This window comes from Neofelis nebulosa, chromosome 1 (genome assembly GCF_028018385.1).
Source record: "Neofelis nebulosa isolate mNeoNeb1 chromosome 1, mNeoNeb1.pri, whole genome shotgun sequence".
In the NCBI taxonomy this organism is placed as follows: domain Eukaryota; kingdom Metazoa; phylum Chordata; class Mammalia; order Carnivora; family Felidae; genus Neofelis; species Neofelis nebulosa.
This window is the reverse complement of record NC_080782.1, coordinates 151,684,392-151,694,075: the sequence shown is the minus strand read 5'-3', so window position 1 is coordinate 151,694,075 and position 9,684 is coordinate 151,684,392. Positions and strand designations below refer to the sequence as shown.

Genomic DNA, 9,684 nt, shown 5'->3' with positions numbered 1-9,684 from the left:
TGTTCCACAGTTCCTGACAGCACGGAGGTCATTTAGGTGGTGTGGTTTTTGTGTATGAGGGTCGTGGGCTCTTTCCCTGTGATGTGATGTGATGTGATGTGATGTGATGTGATGTGTGTGGAATTTGTGTTTCTTCAGAAGACAAGTGCTACTTACACAGAATGCAGGTGTCCAATTTCCAGGACTCTAAGTCAGGCTCATTGCGCACACTGCCTACAACAGTACATTCTTCCCTCAGAACTGCTGTACCTGAACGTCTGTTTCATATTCCCTTTCTGGAGATGGAGACGGAGGAGAAATAACTGGCCAGATATCTTTCACACCTAGGATCGTCTCTCATATGGAGTCCGGGCAGAGAAGAATCAGGAAGATTTCTAGTCAATTTCATAACAGTATCATAAGCCTTAAGACATGCTCAAACCTTGTAGTGCACACTAAAAGACCCTGATAAACAGGAACCCAGAGTAAACTTTGGTAGTGAGGATTGTTCCCACCACCCTGGTTGCATATCTCCAGCACAGCCAGGGCACACACATTGTCTTCAAATTGTCCACAATGCAGGATCATTTCCTGAACTTCAAATAGGCATTGGGTCATAGGACTCCATCAGCAAAGCATAGCATGCATCTCACTGTTTCCAATATTTCACATTGGTGAGATTCCCTGCAGCTAAAATTCAGAGTGCCTGTTTCTATTTCCTTCCCTGCTCCTTTCCTTTACCTTTCTTTATCTACCAAGGATGACCCAGCAGCAGGTCAGTTGATACTCAGGAACCACCCATCTCCATATACTTGTGTCAATAACTCCATGAAGCAAAAACCCAGAAAAAATTCCTGAGCAGTCCCACTGGCGTCCTGAAACTATCTGTGTATCTTGTTAGGTTCCATCAGTGACCGGACAGAAGAAGTTTCCATTGACAGCAGAGACGGAGATACCACATCGACTTCGGAGGTAAGCTTGCCTTTCCTTGTGTAAGAATGAAGATTATTTTATTTCTCCTTAAATAGAATTAAGGTATATGACTCTCAGTGTGTGCACACTGATTGGTATATACCACTTAGTTAAAAGTGACAATGTCCAGTGACAGTTCATTACCAACAGATACATGTTTACAAAGGTGTTTCAAAATAGCAGAATCAGGTACCATCTGCAGGATAGTGAGCTCTTCACCAGCAGCGAATGTTCATTCTTGGATATCATTTTTCCAAATCGACTAGGGGAGTACATGGGTGGCTCAGTCGTTTAACTGTTCAAATTTCACTCAGGTCATGATCTCATGGAGCATGAGGTCGAGCAGCACATAAGGGGGTGTGCTGACAGCTCAGAGCCTGGAACTTGCTTCGGATTCTGTGTCTCCTTCTCTCTCTGACCCTCTCCCAGCTGCACTCTGTCTCTCTCTCAAAAATAAATAGACATTTAAAAATTTTAAAAAGGGCTTGGGACATATACCCTCTAGGAATCTTTGATGCCTTTGTGTATGATTATGCTTGCTCTGCTCTTGCTTTGGGGTTCGCTGGCCTCTATTGCTCTTTCCCATTTCATTTGCTCATGTCACTAAGATAACTAAAGAGTTGTGCAAACAAAACACAGCATTATCTGACCCTCACAGTGTGTTCTTTTATGACAATGCAGAGCACCCCGCTGGAATGTGAAAGTGGTATGTATTCTGGAGTCCCTCACTTGGGAGGAGAAATCTGGAAGATGAGAAAGGTGTGGCTTTCTTGCAGGTTTCTTGTGCAGAGCCACCCTGATTCCAGCTCCTGCTGTAATTAGAATAAGACACATGGCAGTCAAAAGGGGTTTTCCCAGAAAAGACCTATGGTCACATAGCATCTGTGGAAGCAGTGGTAGTGCCATTAAGTGGTGTATGTTTGTGTTCAGGGAGGTAGGTGTGTCTACATGTGAATCCATGTTATGTAACTCTCAGTGCTTGTGTGTCTGTGTGTCTGTGTGTGAGCATGTGTGTGTGTGAGAGAGAGAGTTTGGTGTACAGTGTGTTTCCATGATGTATATACCTCCCTAAACATTATAATTAATGGTGTCGACTATCTCAATAAAAAAATCCTATCACCATTACATCATGAATGTGTATGCATATAAAAATGCATCATACAGTACAATTTAAATGTGTTCATTGTACGCCCAACAGATGTCAATGTACCAGGAAAACAAATCACATGTAGTACAATATCTGTCACAGAGTCAGTGACAACAGGACCTCACCTCCTGGCAGGTCTTGTGGCATGATTGGTCATGGTACATCATTCTTGCCACTTTCCTCACACACAGCACTCTTCATCCGAGGCTCCACAGTGAATCTTTCCAACATCACTCGAGTCACAGTGTGGTGGGGCAGGGTCTCTTCCTTCTGCAGGTGGCTTGCCATGCAGCCACCTGCCACACCTAGATCCAGGAGGAATTGGAGAAAGCAGGAACTGACAAGTCTAGCTGGGGAGAAGTCACTCCTTCTTTTTCCACCTGCTTAGAATGGGATTTAACATTTATCTTCAGGTACTATTGTGGAGAATAAACCTGATTTTCTCAGATGGAAAATCAGGCACCCACCACTGACCATAGTTGTAGTTCTGTTTGCTTGGCAAAAAGTGTAATTCAAAGAGATGAATGTCTTCAGAGACTGAGCATCGCTGTGAGCACTTGGCTCTCTTCCAAAGAGCAGAGAAGGGTACATTGTGTACTGCAAGGTGGGGAAAGAGAACCTCACCAGTGTGACGGGAGAATCCCCACTCACATTCATGTCCATCTGCCAGTGAAAAGAGGGACTTGATGTAGTCTGAAGGCTTTGGCAAATGAACAACTTAAGGTAGTTATCCTAAGACACTATGCATATAAACAGAGCCAAATTATGACTCAAGTTTAATTTAGACCCAAATCTTGTGAATTGTGAAGCAGCACATTTTACTGTTCTTGAGGTTTCACTTGTAGTACATCACTTTCAGCCCCATCACAGCACACAAATGAGCATAGCATATTAACACGTTCACATGTGAGAACAGGAAGCTGAGGAACAGAGCCCTCTCCTACCTCTGTCAGGTACATGCAGATTCTTAATGTGATGTCAACCCTGGCCATCAGGTGTGGTGACTGCGCTTTACTGTATTTCTATTAATGTCTCTGCTAAGTAACAGGATTGGCCCACCAAACCTGGTTGTTGGCTGTTTTCAATGCAAACCAAAGATCGACATCTTCCTAAGTCCATTTTGAAAGCATGAGATTTGTTGGGAAACTGGCGAGTAGGGATAGTGGGAGGTCGAATATGTGTAAAGTATGATGAATTGTTCTGTGGTCTTATGCCAGCAAGATGCCAAACTTACTCTCTAATTCTTTGCATTTCCCAGGAAATTACCATAGCAATGAAGCACAAGATGTGCCACCCAGGACAACCATATCCATAAAGAAAGGAGATTTCTGGGGCGCCTGGGTGGCGCAGTCGGTTAAGCGTCCGACTTCAGCCAGGTCACGATCTCGCGGTCCGTGAGTTCGAGCCCCGCGTCAGGCTCTGGGCTGATGGCTCGGAGCCTGGAGCCTGTTTCCGATTCTGTGTCTCCCTCTCTCTCTGCCCCTCCCCCGTTCATGCTCTGTCTCTCTCTGTCCCAAAAATAAATAAAAAACGTTGAAAAAAAAATTTAAAAAAAAAAAAAAAAAAGAAAGGAGATTTCTTCTGGTCGCACATCAGGTGCACACTCTTCCCATACCAGAGGAAGGTACCGTGGAAATTTACTCACTAAGTTGATTGAGAGTAATTTTTTCATTCACTGTCCTGTACAACCAGAACAGTATAAAATGTTAGGCAGGTTTTTCAGTGATTTCATAGCTACAAATTTAAATTCCTTAAGTCAATCATAGTATAATAACTATAGAAATTAAGAAACATTTCTATATCAACACAAGATCCATGTTGAATAGTACACAAGTGTCTAGTACCTGAATGTATGTGCATTAGCTACCATTTGAACTGAGATCAATACAGATCTCCCCATGCAATAGTGTTTCCAGATTTTTTGAAAATAGTAGAAATGATTGACAACAGGTTCGCTTAACATATTTTAAGGTTAAGGGAAATATTGAGGTTGTTTTTGGCTAAAATGTGTCCCAAAGAAGGTCATCTCAGTGACAGAACGGACACTGGATATGTGGATGCTGTCAGTACTCTCTCCCTCTCAGTACCCAGCAGCCCAGATGCATGACAGGTGCTCTCCAAACAGGAGAGATCAGGGATTGATTGAGTGGTGCCAGGAAATCATCTTTCTTTCCTCGTATTTGAGAACAGTGTAATTGTGGAGGCTGTCAGAAGAATAGAAATGGAGTATATCTGGGAAGGGAAGAGGAAGGGGAACGCGGAGTATGAGTTGCAAGGAGGGACCTAGGCAACATCCTGCACAGTCATGGGGAGAGTGACAGCCTGGAGGATGGGCAGGATGACACAGGCTTCATTCCTGGTCATGGAGAGAACCTGAGATGGTACAACTGCTCAAATTGCCTAGTTGTGCATCCCTGGGAGCACTTAGTAGACGCAGTATCAATGGGGAGGGGGCTTATAGGATCCCTATCTGATTGGGAGATTCCAATGTCCTCGGGTCCCGTGAACCTCCTGTGGGAAATATGGGGTCACCTCAGGGTACCACTTTCAACTATGAGTTTCAGGATCTGTAGATGCTGCCTCATCTGGAGGCAAGTCGATCAGGGAAGTCCACACTGTCTGTTCCCCACACACTCATGTCCTTCAGTCGGTGTGTGTAAAATCACATCCATGTGAGACAGAGGCACATATCACCACTGTGTGTCCCACAACACTCACATGTGCCAGGGTTCTCAACAGAGAAGGGGATGTTGACAGCTCTCAAAGAGAGTATGAATAGGACAGCAACGCAGCAGAAGGACTAGCAGTCAAAAAGGTAGGGCAATCAGGGATGGGGCCCCGATGACACTGGGATGTGGCCTTCATTGAGCCCCAGGAGAACCATGGGAGGGTCTCTTCCTTCATGCCAGCCATGGGTTCTGCAGGGAAGCTTCCACCCCCATATCTCAAAAGGCATGTTCCAAAATAAACCCTATACCTGTTGTCAGATCTGCCCCAAACAGCATGCCACACGATCTCATACAGCTCCACCTGATGTTTCCTGCAGCTGCAAAAGAAAATAGCTGGACAATGTCCACAGTGCTCCAGATGCCACAGAAGATGTCACAAAAAGTGAACAAGGAGTGCCCTTGGTCCTCAGCAACAGCTTTGGAGGTGTCCCAGAAGAAGAACCAGGTGAAGACAATAACTAAATAAAATTGGAAAAGAAACAATGCTGGAGGAACTCCTCTCTTGCAGCTGACACTTTCAGGCCATACAAACAAAAGATGTTTGGGGTTGCAATAAGCAGAGAAGACTATGACTTTGGGGGACTGTGCTTTAGAAATGCCTTGAATACCATGTCTCACCCATTCGACTTAAACAGACCTCAGGGATATAATAAATGTTTTGACCAACAAGGAAAAAGTACTTGATCTGAAAATAGGCCAGAACTATTCTTAAGATTTCCTACCTCTTCCCTATATTAGCATTCTTGCAGGTGTAACTTACAAAATAGAAATTCTCTCTCTGTTGATCATTCTCCTTAGCACTTTCTTTTTTAAGACCATTCATGTACAGCAAAGAGTAGATGTCTGCAGGGTCCAATTCCAAATGGATCTCTGAGTGGAAGTGCTTTGTTTTTACAGGAATGACCATATGTACCCACTGCTGTTCTAAGATGGAACTGGGAGTGGGACCCTTTCCAGTTCTGCAATGGTCTTCCACTTTCTCAGTCCTGGAGATATCTATCTTGGTGGGATGGGGTAGGATTTGCTAACACAGTCCAATATAGGGAATGAACCACTGCTTGAGTCACAGAACTTTTAGGAACTTCTGGTCCAGGTAGCCCAAATTCTCCTGGACTAGCACAATTATTGAAGATGAAATTAACTTATAATTCTCTTTGAAGTTATGGTGAAAATACTAAATGAAAATTTCACAATCAGAATTAATGAAGCATTGGAGTTTCATCACAGAGCATGTATTCATTTTCATTCATGGTACCATTCATTCTTGTCATGTATTGAGGTATCTAAACAATATCATAGTTTACACACATCATATCATGTTCAACATTTTCAGTTAATATTCAGAGTTATCTCCTAATGGGGCACCTGGGTGGCTCAGTCAGTTAAGCAGCCGACTTCAGCTCAGTTTGCGAGTTTGAGCCCCACATCGGGATCTGTGCTGACTGATCAGAGCCTGGAGCCTGATCCTGATTCTGTGTCTCCCTCTCTATGCCCCTCCCCCACTCATAGTCTGTCTCTCAAAAATAAATAAATGTTAAAAACTTTAAAGAAAGATGTAAATATATTGTCTTCTGACTTTTATCATCTCTATTGAAAGGTCATATCTATTGTACTTTTGAAGGTTATTGGTCTTTGGTCTATAGCTGTATTTAAAATTTTCTCTGCCTTGGTTCTCAGTTCTCCAAGGATAGATATGAATTGGGGAGTCTAAAATTTAGAGAAGAGATATTCTTGGGAATCATTAGCATAAATGTAAAAAGTAGGAGTTATGAAGGGTGAATGTTAGGGACAATATGAAATGGAGGAAAGAAAAGGGAAGCAAGGAGATGGAAAGGAAAGAGAAATATATTCAGAAGACATAAGTAAAAGATGCAACACATAATTTAGAAAATGATCAGAGAATGAGGAAGAGGTTAAGGAGCATCTACTATCTTAGATGCAAGGGAAGAGAGTCACAAAGAAATAAGGGGTAAACAGTGTCAAGCAAGATAGGGTTCAGTTACATGTCTATAGAGTGCATTCTTTACATGTGGAAAAACAGAAATCACTGGAAAAATTACCTGCTGTTTAACTTTAATGTATCAGCTTCCTTTGCTTTTGTAATATATTACCACAGACTTAGTGGCTTAAAACAATGCCAATTTGTTATCTTACAATTTTAGAGGTAAGAAGTTCTAATTTCAGGGGTTCCTGAGTGGCTCAGTTGGTTAAGCACCTGACTTTGGCTCAGGTCATGATCTCATGGCTTGAGGGTTCAAGCCTTGCGTTGGGCTTTGTGCTGACAGCTCAGAGCCTGGAGCCTGCTTCAAATTCTGGGTCTTCCTCTCTCTCTGCCCCTCACCCCTCATGTTCTCATTCTCTCTCTCTCTCTCTCTCTCTCTCTCTCTCTCTCTCTCTCTTTCAAAAGTAAATAAAAAAATTTAGGGTTGCCTGGGTGGCTCAGTTGGTTAAGCATCTGAATTCGGTTCAGGTCATGATCTCATGATTCGTGAGTTCCACTCCCACATTGGGCTCTGTGTGGACAGCTCAGAGCCTGGAGCCTGCTTCAGATTCTGTGTCTCCCTCTCTCTCTGCCCCTCATGCACTCACACTCTGTCTCTCTCTCAGAAGTAAACAGTAACAATTATTTAAAAATGTTTGAAGTTCTAATTTCAAAGTGTGAGCAGTGTGACATTCCTTCTGGTGGCTCTGGGGAGAATCTCTTATCTTGTCTTTTCTAGTTTCTAGAGGTCATCTGCATTCTTTGGCTCATGGCTTCTTCCTCCATCTTCAAGGCCAAGAGCATGGCATCTTCAAATCTGTGTCTCTCTAACCTCTCTGCTTCCATCACCATGTCTCATCTGACTCTAACCCTTCAGACTTCTTCTTAAGGACCTCTGTGATTATGTTGGGCCCACTTAAATAATCCAGCATAATCTTTTCATCTCAAAATCCTTAACTACATATGTAAAGTCACTTTTGCCATGTAAGGTAACATATTCACAGGTTCTAGGAAGTAGGGCATGAACATCTTTGGAGGATCCTTATTCTGTCTACCATAATCACATCACACAACCTGTTATCTGTGTCTCAGTTTCCTTATTTATAAGACAGGTAAAATTATACTGATCACACTTGGCCAATGAAATAATTCATTTCAACTAAATGGAACCCTGATTCACGGTAGACAGACATTAATAAACAGTGGTTAAAAGTGAATTTTAATTTCTCTGTCACTGGTGGGAAAAGTTGAAGGACGAGGAGTATGAATTAGGAAGCATGTCAAGGTAAATCTGGCATAGGAAGTGGTGAGTATGTTCAGGACAGGGTTCCCCAGAAGCTGAAGAAAAGGGGAAATTCTTGTTTTGAAAGATGAGCCATATATTCCCTAGCAATATTTCAAATATCTTTCAGCAAATGGTCCTCCAAGAAAGAAAATTAGCAAAACATAAACACAATAATACACACACACATGCACACACACATGCACACAAACACACACACACACACACACACACACACACACATGCACACAAACACACACAAGTAACAAACTTAAGGGGAAAATTTTTTTAAATGAGAGAGAAATAAACTCATGTGTAATCACCAGGGAATGTGCAGTCCCCTGATCCCCAGAGGTCATGTCTTCTAACATAAACCTAAGAATTGCTGGGCAGAAATGATTAAAAATAAGGAAGGCAATATTCTCTTTCTCTACATGATTTTGGTTTCCATTTCAAGTTTCAGTTTCACTTGAGCAGCTCTAGTCGTCTGTTGCAGAACATCTAAATTGGTTGAGATAAGTATTAGTGGAAGAAAGGGGGCTATGTACAGGGAGTGAAGAGACATAGACTCTGATTCCACTGAATTAGTGAGTAATTTTAAGCAAGTTTTTTCTTTGTTCTGGGCCTCAGTTTTTCCCATGTATACATCAAGAACTAGACTGAGCTAACAATTCCATAAACTCTTTCATTACTGTATCTTGATTTTTTGCTCTTGTACTCTCCATCCCTCAGAGGTCTCCCTTTCATGAATTTGGTATTTCCTTACTAATAACTCCCAAATCATGCTATGTTCTCATTAGCAATCAGAATTATAGCTTCAGCCATCCAGTAGTCATTTCTACTTGGCCTTTTTGCCACACCTCACACTCAACATGACAAAACCTTCATTATTCCCTTTTTTGAATTTAATTTTAATTTTAGTATAGTTGACATAGAGTATTATATTAGTTTCAGGTGTACAATATGCTGTCTGGCACGTACCCAACTGAGCCACCCAGGTGCCCCTCCTGTTTTGTTTATCGAGTCCTCTTTTTTTCAGGGATGGGGATAAGTCCATCTAAAGGCTTATCAATTTTGTTTTTTTCCCAAAGAATCAGTTTCTGGTTTCAGTGATGTTCCACTGTTTGTTTGTTTGTTTGTTTGTTTTTTTAGTTTCTGTATCATTTATTTCTGCTCTAATATTTATTATTTCCTTCCTTCTGCTGGATTTTGGTTGTGTTTGGTCGTCTTCTTCTAGATGATTTAAGTGTAAGGTTGGGTTGTTTATTTGAGATTTTTCCTGTTTCTTGAGGTAGGCCTGTATTGCTATAAAATACCCTTAGAACCACTTTTGCTGCATTCCAAAGATTTTGGAGCACTGTCTTTTCATTTTCATTTCTGTCCATGTATTTTTTTGTTTCTTCTTGGATTTCTTGGTTGACCCATTTATTGTTTAGCAACATGCTATTTAACCTCCATGTATCTGTGTTCTTTCCATACTTTTTCTAGCTATTGACTTCTAGTGTCACAGTGTTGTGGTCAGAAAAGATGCACTGTTATGATATCGATCTTTTTGAATTTGTTAAGATTTGTTTTGTGGCATAATATGTGACCT

The 9,684-nt window shown here is 41.8% G+C and overlaps 1 long non-coding RNA gene across 1 annotated transcript; it reads left to right on the top strand.

The window, feature by feature from the left end:
- The first annotated feature begins 3,661 nt into the window (after positions 1–3,661).
- On the top strand, positions 3,662–5,519 carry LOC131517782 (uncharacterized). Its single transcript, XR_009264837.1, has 2 exons — positions 3,662–3,722; positions 5,145–5,519. It is a non-coding gene; the product is annotated as an uncharacterized LOC131517782 (long non-coding RNA).
- Positions 5,520–9,684: the final 4,165 nt, after the last annotated feature.